Source organism: Lactuca serriola, chromosome 4 (genome assembly GCF_051521515.1).
Source record: "Lactuca serriola cultivar US96UC23 chromosome 4, Lser_US96UC23_V15, whole genome shotgun sequence".
Classification (NCBI taxonomy): domain Eukaryota; kingdom Viridiplantae; phylum Streptophyta; class Magnoliopsida; order Asterales; family Asteraceae; genus Lactuca; species Lactuca serriola.
This window is the reverse complement of record NC_136411.1, coordinates 23,281,162-23,303,553: the sequence shown is the minus strand read 5'-3', so window position 1 is coordinate 23,303,553 and position 22,392 is coordinate 23,281,162. Positions and strand designations below refer to the sequence as shown.

The 22,392-nt window shown below is 38.3% G+C and overlaps 1 non-coding gene across 1 annotated transcript; it reads right to left on the bottom strand.

The window, feature by feature from the left end:
* Window positions 1–11,466: 11,466 nt before the first annotated feature.
* LOC145049012 (small nucleolar RNA R71) lies at window positions 11,467–11,573 on the bottom strand. Its single transcript, XR_013683134.1, has one exon. It is a non-coding gene; the product is annotated as a small nucleolar RNA R71 (small nucleolar RNA).
* Between the last annotated feature and the right edge of the window lie 10,819 nt (window positions 11,574–22,392).

The window sequence follows — 22,392 nt, the reverse complement described above, 5'->3', positions numbered from 1 at the left end:
ACCCATCCAAAGTAATGCCAGATTGAGTAAGACACAAAGCCCTAGTTCTGAGGCTGAGATAGCATAAATGAGTCGAGTACCTTATGCTTTGGCAGTAGGCTCGATCATGTATGTGACTTGTACTCGACCTAATGTAGCCTTTGCCTTGAGCGTGATTAGCAAGTATCAAGGGAACCCTGGCAAGGCTCACTGGACTGCGGTAAAGAATATTCTCAAGTACCTGCGGAGGACTAAGGACTGGGTCCTTACCCTCGGTGGGAGTGATGACTTGAGAGTTGTAGGGTATTGTGATGTTGGCTTCCAGACTGATAGGGATAATTTCCGCTCTCATTCGGGCTGGGTCTTCACCCTAAACGGAGGAGCAATCACTTGGAAGAGTTCCAAGCAGGAGATAGTGGCTGATTCCACTTGTAAATCAGAGTATATAGCAGCGAGCGAGGCAGCAAAGGAGGCTATATGGCTGAAGAACTTCATTGGAGACCGTGGAGTAGTACCAGCTATAAAGGAGACCATGGAAATTTTCTGTGATAGTGAAAGTGTTGTTGCCTTAGCCAAGGAACCAAGGGATCACGGGAGATCCAGACACATCGACAGAAAATATCATTTTATCATAGATCGCATAGAAGAAGGAATCCTCGTGGCAAAGAGGGTATCATCGGATGAGAACCTAGCAGATCCCCTCATGAAGGGACTGAGTAGGGTTAAGCATCTCCATCATGCTCGGAGCATAGGGCTGAAGGATGATATAAGTTTTATTAGTTAGATAAATTATGAAATTTGTAAAGTGTAATTGACATTTGATGATGAATAAAAGTTGTGTTTATTTATGAGTAAAGTGTTACTATCTTTTTTCAATCGTTTACTATATTTCTTTTGCATGTTTTGACTTCCAGAATAATTATGTTTGGTATATCATATTATTTGACCCTCCACAGTCGGTCATATGTCGGAAGTAGGTATGAATCAAGACTGTCATGATTGGTTGCAGAGGTCTAAGGTGTTGGACATGGCTACAACAATCATGAGTGTTCATAAGTTCTGAGTATTGGAATCAACCCACGCTCACTGGAATCACTTCATGGAATTTTATCTCGAGTGATCGTGAGACGGTAATATCATATAAGTCTTCAAACCTAGAGATATGATTTGTTGCCTATGAATTGATTATACGAAAACGCATTGGTAACTCGATGTTATAAAACATGCTTTTGTGTATAATTCAACTAGTAGTAGAACAAACATATAAGTCGAAGTTTATATGTTCCTTCTTGGATTAGAAGCTGATATCTGGGCCCCTCGATGATTTTGTTTTGACCTATGTACCGGGCCCGGTCAGAACTAAGTTGATGTGTTCAATTAAGTTCTTTGTCAAACAAATCGGAAATCGGGAAACAAACTGCTGGACAATAAGTAAGACATTGTTCCATGTATTTGTCCGGCTGATATCTAGAACAGAGGATTATATGATCACTTATCTTAAATGGCGTATCAACATCTTCTCATTTCCGAGAGGCCTTGAAAGAGCTACGATTGCCGATCGGTTCCTGAAGTATTGCAGTTATAGTTATTAGACTTATCCAAGTGGGAGACTGTTGAATAAGGTGTCTAAGTCCATAACTATTTATGGTAAGTACTTGACCCGACCTGGCATGGTCCATTTGGGTTGCATGGCACCATGCAATTGGATAAACTAAATGAGAGAAATAACACATATGGTTTATTAATATATTATAAGTTCTAATATATTAATAATATTATTGAATTAGTTTTGATCAAGCATTAATTTAGAATTAATTAAGTGATCAAAAGATAACTAATTAGATATATGTGTAGATTAAGTAAATCTTCCATATCTTATATAGTGGACTAAGATGCTCCATGGATTATCAAGTTGGGTTCCACCCATAAGATGCTCCATGGAGTTAACCCATGGATCAAGAAATGAAGAGTCATGGAACATTAGGGTTTACCTAATGCAACACACCATATAAGCAATGTAACTCTCCCCAAAATCGGACACACACACACACACTAAGAAACAAAAGGGTTTGGCCGATTTTGCATGTGTTAAACTATTCTCTCAAATTTATTCTTTGCATGATTATTAGACAAACATAGATCCAAGGTTATTAGGATTGCATGTACACTTAGGAAGTGTTAGAATGCTCAAAACCCATCAGTTACGAGACCTAAATGCTCTGGACTATGCTTTGGGCCGAAGGATAGTGTGGGAAAAATCACAGGTTAGTTTCTTTCATGAGAAATGGAGTTTTTTCGAAGAGTTATCTGTACAAGATATCTATATATTATTGTGGGGATTTTCGATACCTTTCTCTAGATGTAAATAACGTCGAAATCAGAGTTAGAATGAAGAAGTTTTGGCCAGTCGAATTTGGAGGGTTATTAGGTTGAGCCTAGTACATTGGGCGTACTAGGTGATGGATGATTGCAGAGTCGAACCTAGTACATTGGGCATACTAGGAGTATATGGGGCGTATGTAGGCTGATGCCAAACCCTAATTTTTAGGGTATCACCCCTATTTAAAGGCATTAACTCACCCTTGGGCCTCCCATAATCAACCTCCACTCCTTCCAAACCCTAATTTCGAGTGTATCCTTTGTGAGTGAAGATATGGAAGCTTAGTGGTGACTTTTGTGGCCTTTTGTTGAAGAAGAAGAAGACTAGTGAATAAGGAGGGGTTGCTTGCAATCATTAGGATCCGGAAACTACTCCATTTGGTGCATCTTCTAAAGGTATAAAGTTCATACCTTGATGAATTTCCTTTTAGATATCCATATATGAGTTTTTCATTAACTTTTGTGCCAAAGCTTGGACCTTTGTGAGTATGGAGTACTCCAGAGCTTATTAGTTGTCCTTTCAAGCATTTTAGGTCTTGTGGATTCGTAAAAACAGTTAATTGATGGTCCCTTTATAGCCGTGCATGATCTTGATAGTGTTGAGTGTGGATTAAGTTAAAGTTCAAGGTTTAAACTCTTTCTACCCATGCAAAGGCTTAAACTCTTTGACTTTATGGGTTAAGACGTTATTTGGGATAAGATATAAGAAGTGGACTTAGTGGCTTAACCATTTAAGTCCTTAATGATAAGTTTGGTCTGTTGTGAAATACATTGGCGTACCCAGCTTGTACGCAACGCATACTGCCCAAAGGTGGCATACGGTGGGCATAGATCGAGTATGCAGGGCATACTCACATTGTTGACCGTCGTTGAGTTTTGGGTTTTGGTCCATATTTGGATTACTAAGGTATTTGGTCTTATTTGATCACAAGTCCTTTTTGACTTTGGGTCATCCTTAGGATCTGGGCCTTTTTGGATCTGGGCCCATAGTGGGATTTGGCAACCATTTAGGATTTAGGCCATTGTAGGCTTATGGGTGTCTTTAGGCAGGGCCCGGAGGTGGTTTATAACCTAATTTTTAATTTAGATACTGCATGATGATATTTTGTGAAGGGGTTCCCCGGATCAGTAGTTCGAGCATTTATTTGGTTGTTTCAGCAGTTTGAGGTGAGTCTTCTCCCAATGCCCGCGAGCCGAAGGCACCAATGTCGGCTCACTAAATTATGTATGTACGATGCTAGTTGTCTTTGAGACTCTCGCATGTTTGTATGAGCCTATGTGGTAGGATAGTTGTATCTATGATGACCAGCTGGGTCTAGCTGTTATTATTGTGTTATGTTGTTTATATGTGTCTGAGACTGCTGATAGTCTCCAGGGTTGCTGATAACCCACCGGGCGTGCTGTTATCCCACTGAAACCGCTTGTAGTCTCCCGGGTTGCTGATAATCTACTGGGGGTGCTGTTAGCCCACTAAGATTGCTGATAGTCTCCGGGGTTGTTGATAACCCATCGGGCGTACTGTTAGCCCACTGAGATTGCTAATAGTCTTCAAGGGTGCTGATAAACCACCGGGCATACTGTTAGCCCACCGGGACTGCTGATAGTCCCTAGGGTTGCTGATAACCCATAGCTGTTTATTTGTGTTGTGATGTGTGTGGTAGTTTGGGAACTCAGTTAGCTTTGTGCTTACTATGTTTGGTTTGTATGTTTTAGGTTTTCTTATATTAAAGGATGGACACGACTCGATTGCATGGCATGAATGAGGGACTTGTGTACTTGATAACTTTTAATGATACTTTGATGAATGTTTTAAGATCTTGCAATTGTGCTTTTATTTAAAGTTTTAATCGAAAATTTTGGGTTGAATTTTGGGGCGTTACATTAAGCTTTTGAAGTTATTAAGAATAGTCTTTTTAACCTAAAGCATAGCAGTTTTTTTTGCAAAAAATCCAATTTTAAGTCTATAACCAAGGGAATGGGAGCGAGATCAGTGGCGATGGAGGTAATCGGGGGCAATGTAATCGGGGGATCCGGGGGGCGGACCTCAGAGTGGGGCAACAACTGATTTCAGGGATGGGGGCGGGGGCAGCTATTTCTGCTCCCGTTTGGTCCCGTTGACATCCCTAGGCTAACTACATAAGATAACTGCATAAATTTTTAATGTATTTGGTAGTACAAGATGTTGGGTTGTTTGAAACAAAATATTTGGTTCGTATTCTTTTAATGTAATGGTTAGTTTTACTTTGAATTGATGGAGAGATTTGCAAGCTAAAGTAAGTTATTTTTTTCTAAAGTTTCATGATATACATTATTTTATCATAAGGAAATGAAGCATTTTGTAATTATTTATTCCAAATATTATTTAGGTTTTCTTTCTATAAATTTAATTTTTCACTTTTAACTCAAATTTAAATTCATATAATATGTTTTAATTAAGTTGGTAGCAGTAATATAAATTGTCAAAATAGGTAAGGATCTTTTTAATGATGAAAATGGATAAAAATTGATTTGCTTTATTAATAGATAATTATATTATAACTATCTAATATTTGTTGGGATAATGTCATAATAAGCCTCAAGTATGGCCAAAAATTATCAGTGTTACCCTTTGACAAGCTTTTAGTTCATTTAGGCCACAAACTTACAATTTTTTTTTTCATTTTTGCCCTTTTTACAGGTTAAGCCAGTCATCATTACAGATGAAAAGCCACATATGCGCTGACTAAGCTAGATTTGCTGATGTGTCATCCATGTGTGTGCTGACTGCGTTCCCTTAGCTTCTTTATAAGAAAAAATTAGTGAATAGGTAAAGGAGAGTGCAGGGATCGAACCCACATCCTCCAACTAACAAAGAAACAAAGTTACCACTAGGTTAGAAGGATTCTTATGTTTTTACCCTTTGCTTATTATAAGGAAGATAATTATTGATACTTTTATCGTTTTTAAGCAAGTGTATTATTTAAGCATTTATCATATTTGAAAGTAATATTGAAAACCAAACCTTGATTCCAAAAACATGTTTAAGTCCTACTAAAATATATCTTTCAAGTTCAAACAATACAGTTTCAATTAACCATATGTTTTAGAATGATAAATACTAAAATTCAATGACATTCCTTATCAAAGGTTGGTTTATTCCTCATAAAACCTATTTTTTCATATTGTCAATTGTATGTTTCCTTATCTCGAGTTCAAACTAGAGAATAATTAAAACTGTTAGTTTCAGATAAAAATCATAGACTTACAAATATCACATTCCAATTTTGTGTATAAAGAAGTATTCAGAAATTTATGAAAATATACTTCATTTTTTTTCTTCATAACATTTTTTTTGTTGATGATACATTTTCATTTATCATTTAAATTGTAATTATTCTTATCATTTAATGTTCATGTATAATTATTTTATTATCTTAATCATTTATTTTCTATTTATTTTTCTGATTTTTATAATTATATATCTCGTTACACAACATAATTATTTTATAAGTAATCTTGATTAAATAACGTTACTCAAAACACATTACAAACTTAATTTCCTCTAAATCTTAATGAGGCTTCTCTTTGTTTTATATCAGCCATATACTGATGTTACTCAATTGTTAAAAAAACATCATTGATTATATGAGATGAGACACTTATGATTCATAAGCATGGATTTGAAGTGTTGGATCGATATTTGAAAGATATATTGAGTTATGATCTTTGTAGCAGCTTAAAATTTTCATTTGGAGGAAAAGCAATTGTTTTTAGACGATTTTAATCAAAGTGTACCTATTGTTTCTAACGGAAGTAGACAACACATTGTGAATGCTTCATTAAGTTCATCCTACATTTGGTTAAAATGCAAAGTACTAAGATTAACGACATTTGCAAACTGAATTTTAGATATAGGGGAAGGAAAGGTTAGTGGTTTAAATGATTGCGAAACAATTATTGATATCCCGGATGATCTTCTTAATACCGATTCATTTGATCCTATAGCTTCATTAATTGAATTTGTCCATCCTTCAATTCTTCAAAATGTTAAGAATCTGATTTTTTTCTCAAGTAAGGGAAATCTTTGCACCTAAAAATGAAGTCCTTTAAGAAATAAACAATCGTTTGTTATCACTAATTTTGGAAGCTGAAAAGAATACTTTAGTTAAGATAGTCATTGTCATTCAGATTATGTTCTAGATGACTTTAATGAAAGTGTATACTCGCCTGATGTTCTAAATGGTCTTAAACCGCTAGTTTTGTCAATTCATAATTCGGTATTAAAAATCGGTGATCCAGTTATGTTACTAATGAATGTTAATAAGAAATGCGGTTTGTGTAGTTGAATGAGGCTATGGGTTATAACATTGGGTAATCATGTTATATAAAAAGATATAATATCTAGAAGTGATATAGGAAACTATATGTTTATTCCAAGAATGTCTTTGACGCATTCATATAAAAGAATTTCTTTTAAATTTTAAAGAAGACAATTTCCACTGATCGTATATTTTGCAATGACAATAAACAAAAATGACAGTCGCTATCAAAGGTGGGGTTGTTTTTTTATACAACCAATATTCACTCATAGACAGTAGATTGTCCAGAGTTAAATGAAGAAATGAATTAAAAATATTAATTTTAGATAACGACGGTAAACTTAGCAATAAGACATCTAATGTTGTATTCAAAAAAAGTCTTTGAAAATTTATGATTCAAGACAATTCTTTAAAATATGTCAATAGTCTTTTTATTAGAATAGATTTAATTACTTACTTATTAATCATTTTGGTCGTATTTATTTCAAATTTTACTTTAAAAGTTTAATGTTTACACCTTCATATTTAACTTTTTTTTTTAAATCAACCCGTGTAGAACACGGGTCTTACATCTAGTATGTGAATAAAACATGTGAGCTGATGTAAATCTTAAAACGTTTATTGCATGTTATATTCATATATGAATGATACTTAAGTTGTATAAAAAATTAAACATACATTTTATTCAGAATTGGATAACGAATGTACTGTAATAAAAATATGATGCAATTGTATTCACTTATAAAAAATGAGAGGTGAAATTATTAGAAAATAACTTTTTTATTTTATCTTAAAACTATGTCAATATTGATGTCTATTTATAGAGAATAAAATATTCTAAATTTCGATATATTTAGAATTGGTGTTCGATAAAAATATTTCCTTGACAATTAAAAAAAAACAAAAATTATTTTTTGTGTATATATTAATGTAATTATTAACATAGTTTAATGAAACATGTTTTGTTTAAAAACACACGTGCATTCCTTTCGCTTTTCGCCGATACGATTGAGGGTTTTGCGGCAAAAATAAATGATTGACTTAGAATGACTTCCACATTCTCAACCTTTTTTATTTCTCAATTGAACTTACCTTTCTCTCTCTCTCTCTCTCTCTCTCTCTATATATATATATATATATATATATATATATATATATATATATATATATATATATATATATAGTTTCCATTGAAAGTTTGAAAAAATAGAGATCTTGATATTCAACCTCAGCCGCATATTCTCATTTGCCGCTATAGCACTTCAACGTACCAGCGCAACGAGAGAGTTATTATCATAAATGAATATTCAGTTCTGCCAGTTCCTTTTTCCCCAGTCACCTTCCCCACCAACACAACCGCTAACTCCATTACCTATAAAACCGCCACCGCCACCTCTACCACCACCACTTCCTTTGCCACCAACCACCATAATCATTTATGATTACTCAAAATATATATGTATAACCATCAATGTTTTAAAAATCGGCTTTTTAGTTGAACCGGTATGGTGACCGGCTTCTGGTTCAATCGATTTAACCGGTTCGACTGCCAGGTGAACTAGTTTCTATATTTTTCATGTTTTTATCTTTTTTCCTACACATACATACATATATAGCTTATGAATTTGATGTTTACAAGTTTAAACATTAAAAATACACATAAAATAAGTTGTAGATGAATCCAAATACATTAAAATAACACATAAGCATAATTTTTAGTGTTTTACATCAATCCATATACGTCAAAAAGAAAATAAAGTATAATACCGAAATGAAATATAGTTTTAGATGAATACAAACACATCAAAAAACTTTATGACATTTACCATATGTTTTTATTTAGAGAAAACTAAATAGATTTGAAAAAAATCACCAAAGTTTATAATGTAAATGGTTCTTTTTCATGTGTTTTTATTCAGTTTAACTGGTTCTACCTGTTTATTTTGACTGGTTCAACCGGGTTTTTCAAAAAACCGGCCGGTTCAGAAATCAATGTAAAATCGGTGATAGTTGAACCGCCCCCTCTCCCGGTTCCCGGTCTAACCGGTGCGGCCGACCGGTTCAAATTAGTTTTTAAACATTGATAATCATTTATGATTAGACATATATGTATAAACATGTATGGTCATATATTATTATACATCTCTTCCATTTAAACATTTATGATCATACATACCCCGTTGTTGCTGGTATATTGGAGCATTAGAGTGTCAAATGAGAAATATATGTTTTATGTGTGTCAAACCCAACGAATAAAGGGGTGTAATATATTCCAAGAACACTGCTATATTGCACTAAAAGGTAGTACAAGGCAAGCATGATGGAACCATAGAGACACGGGACAATCAATCTATAGCTCTTCACGCAAGGTACTTTGGTCACCAAAAGTAAAAAGGGGTTTTTGTAAACAATAATTCAAGTAAAAGATTAAAGAAGCAAGAAAGATGCTAACTAGCTGAAATAAATTCAGAATTTATGAAAGACTCCAACTCTATAAGCATAATTAGTCATATATTTTGTGTTAAATCTTAATACTTTTTGGATATTTTATTGCAAATTATGAACAAAAGTTACTAAAATATGTTTAAAATGTATTTGTAGCCTAAAAGATGAGCTCGAAAGCAAAAGGAAGCAGAAAAAGCGATAGGAAGCTCGAGAATTGAAGAAAGAAAGAAAAGAAAGAAAAACCCTGAATAACTCGGCGAGCTGGATGCCTACTCGCCGAGTAGGCTCGAAGATTCGCGAACAAATAAGATTCCTTATCGTATACGGATTTTAAGTGGTGGACTCAACGAGTAGCCCTTGTTTTTCAGAAACTATATAAAGGGATTTAATTCACGAATTTGGAACCTTTCTTTGGAACCCTTGAAGGATAATTTATGATTCAAGCTGTTGCTAGAGCTCTGGAACTTGAAGATCGAGTCTAATCATTCGATTTTGGGGAGATCAAGGCAATTCCAATGTACTCTTTACCTAATCTTTTGTTTAAACTATGTTTGCATTAATTGATTTCGTTTTTGAGTTGTTTTCTGCTTTAATTATGAGCTAAAAACTCATAACTTTTGTTTAGGACAAATGACTTTATGAATATGGTTTGATTTTATGATTGGATTAATTTAGTTTGGTGATTTTGTTTTGTTAAGCTTGTTAAAGAACCTTATGTGTTAATTACAACTATTTTCTGTTAATTAACCAACATATTAAGTTGCATGAAGATCTCTTAATTGCTAATCTCATATGATTTGTGTGAAGACATTGTTATATGCCTAGGAATAGCGAACGTGAAACTAGGGTTAACTAGAAAATATGTAAATAAATGTGTGAGCTTGTGTGACGAGCCATCAACAAGAGGTTAATTGAATTAGCAATTTGATTAGCTACTATAAGTCTTACTTAACCATAATCAATAAACTAGGAAATTAATTAGTTTAATCACTTGATCACTGCTTAACTTGATTTGTTTTCTAAGGATTAGTAATAGCAAACATGAAACTAATCACACTAATCAGTAGCCAATGCTAATTAATCCATTGCACTTGTCATAAAATCAACCATAGGAATAAACGATTCAAAACCTAAACATAAGTCTTTCCCATTATTGAATTTAGTTGATTTTCATTTGCTTAACTGTTAGTTGCTTAGTTGAGTATTAGTTAAGTACTTAAGTTTCTAGTTTTGCAAAACTAGAGAAAACCTTTTCTTTTATTGCTTGCTTTTAGATAATACTAGTAATTAACTTAATTGTCGTTCCTTGTGTTCGATACCCTACTTGATAAACTATACCACCAATCGACAGGTTCACTGCCTTTTGTGTGTCTAATTTATATTTAAAATGTAGGATTAAAACTAGTGCATTCCACACACATCAAGTTTTTGGCGTCGTTGCCGGGGAACCGTTCTAAAATTAATTTTAATTGCTAGTGTTATCGATCCTTTGTGTAAGATTTTCTTGCACAAAGTTACTGATTTAGGAAAAGTTTTAATTAGATTTAAGTTTTGGTGTCTTTTCTTTTAGAAATTTCACTTTAAATGTTTTCTGTTTTACCCTTGAACTCGCCGAGTCCATTCACACTTACTCGACGAGTCCAAGGCAATTTTCCAGTTTCGTTTTCCAGTTTATTTTGTTCTTTTTACACGTGTTTTTATGTCTCTTGCATATTGTTTATGACCTGTGGATCAAATTCATCCTTGATTCCACCACTTGAAAAGCCGGAATCATTGTTTCACAAGAACAAGGACAATACCGAAGAAGATACTCCAAAGAAGTCGCCTTTTAAGAATTTTAGATCGGTTTTTGGCAAGAAGAAGGGAAAGAAAGTAGGGGAATCCAGCAACACGAAAGAAGACACCGAGTACGAGACCGAGAAGGAGGAAAGTGTTACCGATTTTGAAGAAACTGATCACGAAGAAGAACTCGACAAAACCATGGCCGACATTGCCAACCTCTCGATGGAGGCATACAAAAAGAGGATTCGAGACGACACCGGTCCGAGGCTTGTGCAACCCGCCATACGCGTCACTGCCACGTTTGAACTTAAGGGGCACATCCTTACTGCATTGAAGGGGATTCCTTTCACCAGAAAGGATTATGAAGATACATACAAGCATCTTGATGAAGTTAATGACATCGCCGACTACTTCAACATTCCAAATGTACCTAGAGAGACGGTGTTATTGAGGATGCTCCTTGTTACTTTTAAAGGGGCTCTTAATGGATTGGCTAAAAGCACTACCACTGGGAGAGATTACTACATGGGCTAAGATGCGTAAGGAGTTCCTGGAACAATTTTTCCCACCATCTAAAATTGCTAAACTCAAGAAGGCCATTGCTAATTTTAAGCAACAAGCAGGAGAGTTTTTATTAAAAGCATGGGAGCGCTACAAAGGTCTACTAAGGAATTGAACACAAAATGCCCTTAATATGCAACAAGAAGTGTCAACCTTCTATGATGGAGTGAATGTCACCACTAGACAACTGCTTGAATCTCAAGGCCCATTAACGAAGAAAAATTTGGCTGAAGTTAAAAGACCCATTGAAGAATTCTCTAAACACTCTAGAGAATATCATAATCCAAGACATGACTCGACTCGAGGGATGGTGAACTCTATGAATGATAGCATGGCAGCTGTGATGGCCAAATTGGAGAATATGGAGCGAAGGATGACTAAGATGGATGGACTAATCCATCCATGCCATTAGAGTGGGGTGTGAAAATTATAGCGGGCCTCACCTTACAAAGGACTGCGATCATGATGAAAATGGGACCGGAAAGCGCAAGTATATTACTCGAGTGGCGATAAATACGATGAAGATTGGCCAAAACCAAGGAAAGAATGACTACCTTATGATTAGTACAAAAAGAATAAGGAGGAGAAATATAAAATGAAGACAAGAGGTTTCTTCCAAAAAGAGGAACCAGTGCAAGAGAAGAAGCCAGAATTTGAATATATTATCACAAGACTTGCAGTTGCGTCCGAGAAAAGACACAACAAAACTGATCTACAATACGAGAACAAGAACTCATGATGAAAGAGCAACAAGCTTTAATGAGAAACCAGCAAGCCTCTGTTCTTAATATTGAGAAACAATTAGGCCAACTTGCACAACAAGTCAACCAAAGAGCGACGAGTGAACTTCCAAGTAATCCCATAAAGAACCCGAGAATAGCACATGTGAATGTGATAACAACAAGCTCTGAAAATAATTTTTCTCCTTTGAAGCCAATCCAGGAAGTGGAAGCAAAAGTGGAGCTTGAAGATGAAGAAACAAGTCTAGAATTGCAAACTGTGACATAGACTCGATAATTACATAACACGGACTCGACGAGTTCGCAGCCTACCAGTAAAAATACGTCTTATTTAAAGCCATATCCGCCACGATTACCATTGTCAGGCTAAGCCATTCAGAATAAGCAGATTCAAGAGTGTAAGAAGATCATGGATCATCTAAGGACACTTCAAGTGAACAATCCATTTGTTGAAACACTCCTTCACACGCCAAAGTATGCATCCTTTCTTAAAGAGATCCTCACAAATAGAAAGAACATGGAAGAAGTATCAAAAATAGTGTTCGATAAACTACCAGAAAAGATGGGTGATCCGGGAAGCTTCACCATACCCTGCCAATTTGGGAATTTGGTTACTACTCAAGCATTAGCTGATTCAGGGGCTAGTATCAATATTATGCCATACTCTTTATTCAAAAAGTTGAACCTTCTAGAACTTAAACCTATCCACATGACCATCCATCTAGCTGATAAAACGATGATCCATCTGAAAGGAGTATGTGAAGATCTTTTAATCAAGGTGGATAAGTTGGTGTTCCTTGTTGACTTCGTAGTTGTGGGCATGGAAGAAGACCCCAAGATTCCAATCATCCTTGGAAGACCATTCTTGAACACAACATGTGCCTTAGATGATATGTAGGAATCAACACTTACACTTCGGGTGGGGGATAATTCGGTTACTTTTGTCACTATTCAAGAAAAGGAGCATGAAAAATCGTTTGAAGATAAGACTTCATCAATGGAATTAGGTGATGAATTTCTAGAGAAAGAGTTAGCACTTTTGGAAGAAGATAATTAAAAGCAATATTCATTAGATGAAGAGTTTGATGCTCAAAGTGATTTAAGGGAACTGGAAAGGTTACTTGAAGGAGTTGAGGACAACTTTGAAGAAATAAACTCAACACTTGATGAAAAGAATTTGAAAAATGAGGAAGCAATTCAAGTTGATAATAAGGAATGGCTGGAAGATGAAAAGGGTGTTGCAGATTTGAAAAATAAGGAGTATAAATCTTGTATTAGATTGCACACAATTAATCAAGAAGAAAAAGGAGATAAGCTAACCACAAGAACAAAACCTCGCGCTTCAGCTTTTACTACTTTTGAAGTATTCACTTTTAAAGCACCGGATTCTCAAGCATATGAAGAAAGTGAGAAAGAATACCTCACCTCGAGTGATGCTGAGATGATGACTGAAAAGGAGACCGAGGTAGATAAAGGAGGAATGGACATGATGGGGCACATGGTAGAAGAAAGAAAGAAGAAGTGTGGTAAAGGGATAAAGCATAAATCTGAAGGAAATGATACCAAAAGGAGAAAGGAGGAGTTGAAGAAGGCGTATAAGAGAAAAATCCATGCTTACAAAACAAAGTATAAAGCCCAAAGGATTAAGCAGGAATTCGCGATGGAGGAAGCCGCTGAAACGTAGAGCGGGTAGGAGTCCAGCTAACGACTCTTAAAAAAGAAGTGCTTACGAGAGGCAAACCGATCTTAGAGTTTGTTTTCGTTTTTACTTTTCTTTTTCATTTTATTTTTCGTCTTTTATTGGTTTTTCTTAGGATTTATCTATCTCAATCTTCTTCTTTGTTTAAAATGATTGTTTGAGGGCAACCAAAGCTTGAGTGTGGGGTACAGTGGCATAAAATTTAAAGAACACAAAATTTTTCAAAATTTTTTAAACAGATCCTAAGACTCGACGAGTCCGAAGTCTTACTCGGTGAATCCATTTGAAAAATCCCAATTTCATTTTCAGAATCACGTATCTACTCGGCGAGTCCACGATTAAATCGAATTTTTTTTACTATTCTGTGAAATTAGGGTTTTTACCCTAATTGGTAAACTTGATTATCATTCACAACCACAATAGCACTCGACGAGCAAAACGACTCTCTCAAGAATTTATCTTCAATTTCTTGCATTATTTTCAAAATCCCATCAAAAGGTAATATCTTTTACTCCTAATCTTGTTAAAGTTCCAATCTTTGGTAGAATAATGTCCCTAATTTTTGGAAATCCCGATTTTGAACTTGACTTGAGTTTATAGGGTTTCGATTTTGGATGAATTAGGTTGTTATAGTTAAAATTTCTTATGAATTAATGTTTAATAGACATCCCTGAACAAACCCCTGGAACAAATTTGGATTTTTGATGAATGATGTGATCCAAATCAGAACTGAGAATCACGATGAACTGTTCATGCTACTCGCCGAGTCGGTTCGTGGACTCAACGAGTCCATGTTGCAATGACACATAATTTTTACAGTTTTAATTTTTATGTGTTTTGTTTTTGTGTTTTGGGTTAAGTTTTGCAGAGAAAATGTCAAGGAGGGGCCAAAGCTCTCGTGGAAGCGGAAATGGGGACAACCTGTGGTTAATTTTTCCTCAAATCACATCCAAATCATCACTAGTCCAAGCCAAGAAGAAATTGGAGACATTCATGAGGAAAGAGATCTATGTGCCCAATGAGATTGATTGCATTGGATTGGCCAGTCAGGATTGGAGGAAGAATTGACCCCGTACTTGGTCAAGACCTTTATGCATAATGGGGGGACTGTTACATGTGATTGGAGGAACCAACTTTTTAGAATTCAGGAACCACTATACCAAGAGTTGTGCTGGGAATTTTTATCAACCGTCTCTTTCCGAGGTGGTAGCGAGTACTACAATCCCGGTGTCCTTACTTTCTATCTTGGCGGGGAAATTCACCAATGTAGCATGGCCGAGCTTGGATGGAGGCTAGGAATATATGACCAATCCGTGGTAATGTCCGAAGTTTTTGGGGTATTTTTGGAGAACTACCATAGAGATCTACCCGAGGGAGTGGTTTCTTCTACTTGGTGGAACACTATTGCTAACCGGGTTTATATACCATCTTCCGCTCAAGAAGGGAGTATCCGTGCTCCCATCCAATGTTTGATCCACCGCCTTGTCGCAAGCACCATCAACATGCGTAAGGATGATAACAAGGTTCCGACCCTCGACATCTTCTATTTGTGGAGCATTATCACTCCTAACACATTTTGCAACGTTCCTTATTGCTTGGCTAGATACTTAGGGGAAGGGGCGGTCAAGGAAAGAGTCACTTCTAAGATCAATAGAGGGATGTTCGTAACTCGATTGGCTAGGACATTATGTATATTGGAGCAAGGGGCCGGTAACTATTTGACAATGGTACCCACACCTCCTTTTAGTATCACGTTACGTAGGAGGGCGAGGATCATAGAGGATTATGGTGGTGGCCACATTGCCTCCCTAATGATGATGCGGTATTAGAGCCCGAGTAACCGGGTTGGCGGGTCCGACCAAGGCATGAGCTGGTTCGAGAAGATCCAGCAGTAATTCCGGTGGATGATGAACTATCAATGGATTGGTACAACGTGGAATTGAGGAGGTATCAAGATGATCTTGGTCGGAGCATGAACTATTATCATGGTTCATTTGGGCATTTATTTGATCAATTGCATCTTGCACCAATCCTCGGGCCCGAGTATCCATATGTATGGAGTTCGGACGAGAGAGTGAGCCAAAGATGGAGCGAAGCCAGAGGAAGCGGTGTTGGTGATAGTGAGGTGGGAGATGAAGATTGATTTATCCTTTTATTTTTCTTTGATTGAGTGGTTGCTTTTAAGACACTTTTCATTTTTTTTGGTTTGTTTTATTTGTTTTGGGTTGTTTTTAGCATTTAGTAATTTTTAGGATTGGTTGTTTTTCATTTTTATTATGTATGTTTGCCTTTGGTATTTTCAGAATTTGGATAAAAGAGTGAAGTGAAAGAGTGTAGAGCGTAAGAGAATATAGCGTGAAGAGTCGAGTCTAGACGAGAGAATAGAAGTTTTTGAGTCCAAGGTTGAGTCCGGTAATGAAGAGAGTTATAGAGTATTTATTTATTGAGGAAAAATGGGGGAACGTATTAGTTTATATTACCCCCATACATCAGAAACGGATCTGGGCAGAACACAAATTTTTCCCCACAACGGTCTACTCACCGAGTGCATCTTATGGACTCGACGAGTCCATGTGAAATTTCATGATTTTTCTGCCAGTCACGCTACAAATCGGCGAGTTAGCATATCTACTCAACGAGTCACTCGTTAATTCTATTTTCAAGTTCGCAATTTGACCACATTTGATACGGGCATTGGTTCTTTTCTTTGGAAGATCATTTTTCAAGCATTCCCAAGAGTTTTTCCCTTATAATTGGAGCTATACCACACGATATCTTGACGCCCAAGACATGGATGAGTTGTTCCCATGTCTAAAGTCAATTGAAGATGGAGTGATAGGATTAAAACAACTTTTAATCTATGAAGATCGATTAGATCTTGAACAAGTATAAGTGTAAGAAACAGCAAGAACGCAATAATAATAGCAAACCAGAGAACAATATTAAGAACACAGCAGCTTGAATCAATCGTGTTGAATGATTAAATAAAATCCTTAGAAGAGCTCGATTAAGAACATCAACTGTAAAGGATTGGGAGATTACAAGAAAGCAATATCGTAGAACTCTTGAATGTACAAACTGTAATCTTGAATCTTAACCTAATATGCATGCAAGCAATAACTTATATACAATACATAAAAGGCTCTCAGTTGGACAGGACCAAACCGAAGAATAAAAGGCTAATCTACGAGCCCAAAAGACGCAACATAAAACAGAACTTCAGCCAACAATCTCCCCCTTTGCGTCAATTTGGAGCGAGACCTTCACTTCTTACTTGGGCCGGCGGCTGAGGCTGGTACCTTCTTCTTCACGGTACTAAACAGACACTTGGTTATGGAAAGGATGGTCTGTCTAAACCGGATGTACCAATTGATCATATCTTCAAAGTACTTGATGTCATCAGCCGAATTGTCCTTACACCGCTTGACGATTGATAGGACGTGTTCCAAGCAGGTAGTGGTGTAGAGGTGCTTGTCAGCTAACGCGAACAGACATTTCTGTCCTTCGGCTCTGTTGAACATCACAGAGTTTCGCCTCGAATCTATCTTGCCCATTTTCATCGTGTTTAGATCACTGGCCGATCCCACAGGCTTGACTTTCGGTTTCTTCTTAAACACTGTGGCAACCTCCTGATCCATTAGGGCCACCTCCATGATATAGCATGCCAGCATCCTTTTGACATGGTCTAAGATGGGACCATATTCGGCATCGTTTGTCAGCAAGATGTTGTACAAGACTATCCAATCATGAGGGTTCAGATTGGGCAGATCCGCCAGAGAGATCATGTGAGCAGTTCTTGCAGATCCTCGGATAAGCTTGAACTTTACATTTGTGAATCTCCCCACAGCAAACGGCTTCATCACCCGAACATTGACAATCTTCTGGGCGCTCCATGTAAGGTATTGAGGGCGAGCGGCCTCCAGGTAGAAGTCAATGAGCTCCCTGTCAAGCTCATCGTTCGGATGCGGGACTTCGAAAATGTTGGAGAAGGCGTGGAAGATGAACGCCTTTCGAGTCAGCGGCATATCAAATTGCGAATCGACCGAGTTGATGCAGTCGAACGATATCACCGGCTCGAGCCATAGTATGCTTGGAGTCTCTATGGCTTCTTTTATCAGACGATCCCTGGTCCAGGCAGGGAAGAGCAGCTTTCGGCTCTCAAGGAGATCGTTGGCTTCTTTTTGTTTACGTTCGGCTTCTTCAGCTTCACGTGCCACACGACTGACATCGTCATCAGTATTGCGACTGTTCTTTCTCTTTAACATGTCCGCAATAGTCTCCTTGTCTTCATCTTCATCTTCATCGTCATCTCCTCCCTCTGCTATGTTTTTGCCTTTGTTCTTCACACCCGAACCCGAGGCATGACCAGTTGGGGGTGGTTCAGTTGTGTGAGTAGCTTTGGAGGAAGGAGGGGGTTTCGATCCTTTCTTCTCATCTCCCCCTTGTTTCGGAATGGACACGAAACTGGGTAGGCCTTCAATTTTACTCAAGAGGGCCATGGCCGGAGAGAGTTTCTCAGCGAGAGTGCGTCTCACTGAGTGATTGAGGATGGGGTCGTGTGCTTCCAGGATGTTGGATAGAGCGGCGTGGACATCCGAAACACACGTCTTGATGATTTCCCTCTCGGATCGAAGAGCCTCCAATTGTTGTTCGGAGTTGGAAAGTTGGGTGCTCTTGACCTTGAGGGCAGTAGTCTTACTCGCCAGGACGTCCATCAGTGAATTTTCAGCCGCAAGATCCTCTTGAAGCTTTGCCAAGCGGGCATCGATGGAGGCACGGAGTGCCGAGTTGTCGTCGCTAAGGTTTTGTCTGAGGGTAGCGAACGAGGATAACTCCATCTTTACAAACTGGGCCAATTGATTAACAAGTGGTTCCAGAGTTGTTTTGGTGGCTTCGGCGCTTTCCTGCATAGACTGCAGCAGGATTGTAGCGTCATGGAATAGTTTATCGACTTTTTCGGTCGCAGCCTCACAAGCTCGGGTGGAGGCGTCTATCGCAGCAGTTGCTGAGGCCATTGAATCATGTTGAGCCTTGGAGAAGGCATCAACTATCTTCTGAAGTGCGGCTTCAGATAAAGAGGACTGCTGGTTGGAAGAGGAGGCGAGAAGTTGAGCAACCTTCTCGTTAAGCTCGCGAAGATGCTTCTTTGTCACTGGAGCATCATCCTCCTCATCACTTTGAACTTGAAACGGACTATAATAGACCGAATCATAGTTCATGTGATCACCACCAAGGTATTGATCATCGCCGTCGGAGGCGTCTTCTGGAGATTGAGGTAGTGGTGAAGTTGGGGGTGTTATTGGTTTAGTTGGTTCAAGTTGAGTGGGTGGGGGATGAGTTTCGGGTGGTGGTGGTGTATGGGTTTCGGTTTGTGGAGGTTCGGTTACAGGTGGGGTTTCGGTAACAGGTGGTGTTTCGGTGGATGTGGTGAATATGGGTGGTGCTATAGGGAATGAGGTTGGTGGTATGGTAGGGTTTATGGTGGGAATGGAAATAGGAATTGTGGGTGGAGGGGAAGGAACTGGGGATTGGTGAAGTTCCATCTCCGGGGTTGGGGACCGAGGGGGTGTGTTGCCTCTTTGTGGAGATTCGTCTCCTTGTGATCCCTCAGAGTCCGAACGCTCACCTTCGGATTCGCTTGATGAGGAGGGAAGGACTAGCTTTCGCTTTTGTTGGGTCTTCCTTCTTTTCGGTTGTGGTGACGAAGCAGCCTTCGGTTGTTTGCGCTTCTTGGGAGAAGGTTTTGGGGCTTTGGATGGTTTCTTCCCCTTGTCTGCCTTCTTACCCCTGGCCACCGGTTTGTCGGCATCATGAATTGATCGCAGCATGTCCGGTGTCAGTTCCCTCGGACCAGATGGCCCTAACTCCTTGATCGCCTTGATCATACTGTTGTCTGATGGCACACTACCATACATCGACTCCGGGATAGAGCCAATGAAGGAGAATTTCGATGCATCGGATACGATGATCTTCTTGGTATGGAACGTACCAACAGAAGACATCGGTGCACCGTCAGCAGTTGGGACCTCAAACCTGTCCATGGCCCATCTAGTGATCAAGATCCAGAACCGGGCCAGCGACACTTCAGAGTGTCGAGAAGTGGAAGAAAGGCTCTGAATTAGTTGTTGCCAAAGGACAAACCCATAATCGAGGTTGATCCCGTTGTACACCCCATACATGATTGACAGGAAAAGACGACTGGCCCCGTCCGATCCTGAGCTCCTCTCAGACAGTCCCTTGAAGAGAACTGTAAATAACCCATTCCACAGGGGCGGTAGGCATGACTTCTTGAACCTGGCGACGGAGGTAAGAACTTCCGTGTAGCCCATGTTGTAGAACATGCTGTATAACATTCCAACCGGAATCGTCTCCGGGTTAATACGCGATGGGTCTGCAGCAAATCCAAGCATGGTGCAGAAGCGGGGACGAGAAATCGACGTTTTGTGTTTCGCCACTTCGAAAAATATCCTGTCGACGCCCTTGTCGTAGTAGGCCGTCGCATAGACCTGAGATAGAGCCACCATTGGCACCGTTTCAAGTCTGGACAATGTCGGAGCAAGCTGGGAGTACTTGAGGCATTCGATGACCGGCGACATGTAAGGATCATAGGCTAGTGGGTTCAGATCAATGACAAGGCATTGTTGAGGTCTGATGGGAAGAATTTGAGAAGTGGCATGAACGGATGAAGATTCAGCCATTGTTGCAGGTGTGGAGAAGAAGATGACCGGGAGAGAGTTTTGGGAGTAATTTTGCTTTGGAATTATGGGGGCAGTAAAGAGGTAAAAGGTGGTGTTGATGGCTTTTTATAGTAGGGGATAGGAGAGAGAAAGATCGTGTCAAATCTCTTATTGAAATACGGAAGGGTTTTTGATTGACTGATTGGTGACAGTTGGGACGTGCGATGATCACGTAGGAGAGAGAGTGTCAGATTCCTAGGATCACACCGCCCAATAAGCGCCGGTTCAGAGAGAGGAACCGTTTCCATTTCCACACGCGCCATTAATGCCAGATGGATGACGCTTCAATACTGCACACGCGTCCAATAGTGTCAGAAAAAGCGCGGCCGCTTCAAATTCACGCGCCCTCCTTTTGTACCGTCGTTTGAATTTCTATCCTTTGAACTCCCGCCCCGTCAGCAACCTTTTGAACTTATCCCTTTTTAAACGCCATCTTTTGAATAAAATGCCCACGTGAATTATTGGTAACCACAACTTCATTATGAACCATCCATTAATTATCCAGCCTGTAAAATAATTAGTAACGGAATTTTTGAAAATCTAGGATTTTCGTGCAAAGAGTGTAAAAAAAATTAGAGAAATAAAGCAACTCTGTGTAGGATAATCTGTGATGTCAATGATGACACGAAACTGATGATCCCGGGCACGAATCTCTTCCTTCAAGGTCAAGAGAGACCTCAAAGTGGTAGTGTGGAATCCCGTTGAATTACGATCAAACATTTATCAATAAATGTTGAAAGGCTTCTTTAAATAAGGCAAATTAAGGGTGGTTTCGCTTTGATTCAACAATTCAATTCCTGATATAAGAACGAACGTGAACAAAGTACTTGTGAGACCAGTGTAGTCTGTTGAACAAGTAGGTATCAGTTAATTTTGTAGTGGCTTGGATTAATATGAAATCTCAGATAAAAATTTAAAACTGGATCCCTTGGGAAGAAATGTCATGGTGTGTAACAATTTCATTGGAACCACGCAAAAAAAATGAGATTTCATGAAGGTACATTCGTTAATTCATTGGTGAAAACTTGATCAAGTTAATTGGTCACCGTCAATTCATTGGTGTTGAGTTTTGGGTTTCACTCAGCTCGTAGTGGCACGAAGCTAAGATCAGAAACACAGATGTTGTGTAACCATAAACCTCAGTGGTAGTTGCTGAGAGTCTCAAGGGTTACAGTGATGATGCGAATGTTATGGAGAAGTGTAATGGAGATGGTGAAAGAAGACATAGTACCTCTGCTGCGAACATAAGGACCAAGCAGGAGACTCTGAACTCATGTGAGAAAAGAATGAGGTAGCTCACGATTAGAATAAATGAGTTAGCCTTATTGGGAAGACAAGGTTTGTGTATACCAGGTCATGAAGGCTATTATTCAAAATCTTATGAGGCTTGGGACACATACAGCAACATGCTTCTAGGGACACTTAAGTAAGTCATGAAATATATCCCCATAAACAAAAGAGCACACAAAAAAAAAAAATATTTTTTAGAGTTTTTGAAATTGAGAGAAAAAAAAAATTAAAAGTAAAAAAAAATAAGACATAAAAAAATTATAAAAGAGTTAAATGAAAAGAAAAAAATACGATTAAAAAAAACTTTGCCAAAGAAAATGGAAAAACCGAACCCGAGCGTTCGGTTGGTTTCGGTTGAGGAAAATTTTGAAAAACCGAACCCGAACCTTCGGTTGGTTTCGGTTCAGAAAAATTTTGAGAAACCGAACCCGAACCTTCGGTTGGTTTCGGTTCAGAAAGAATTTTGAAAAAAAGAAAATTTT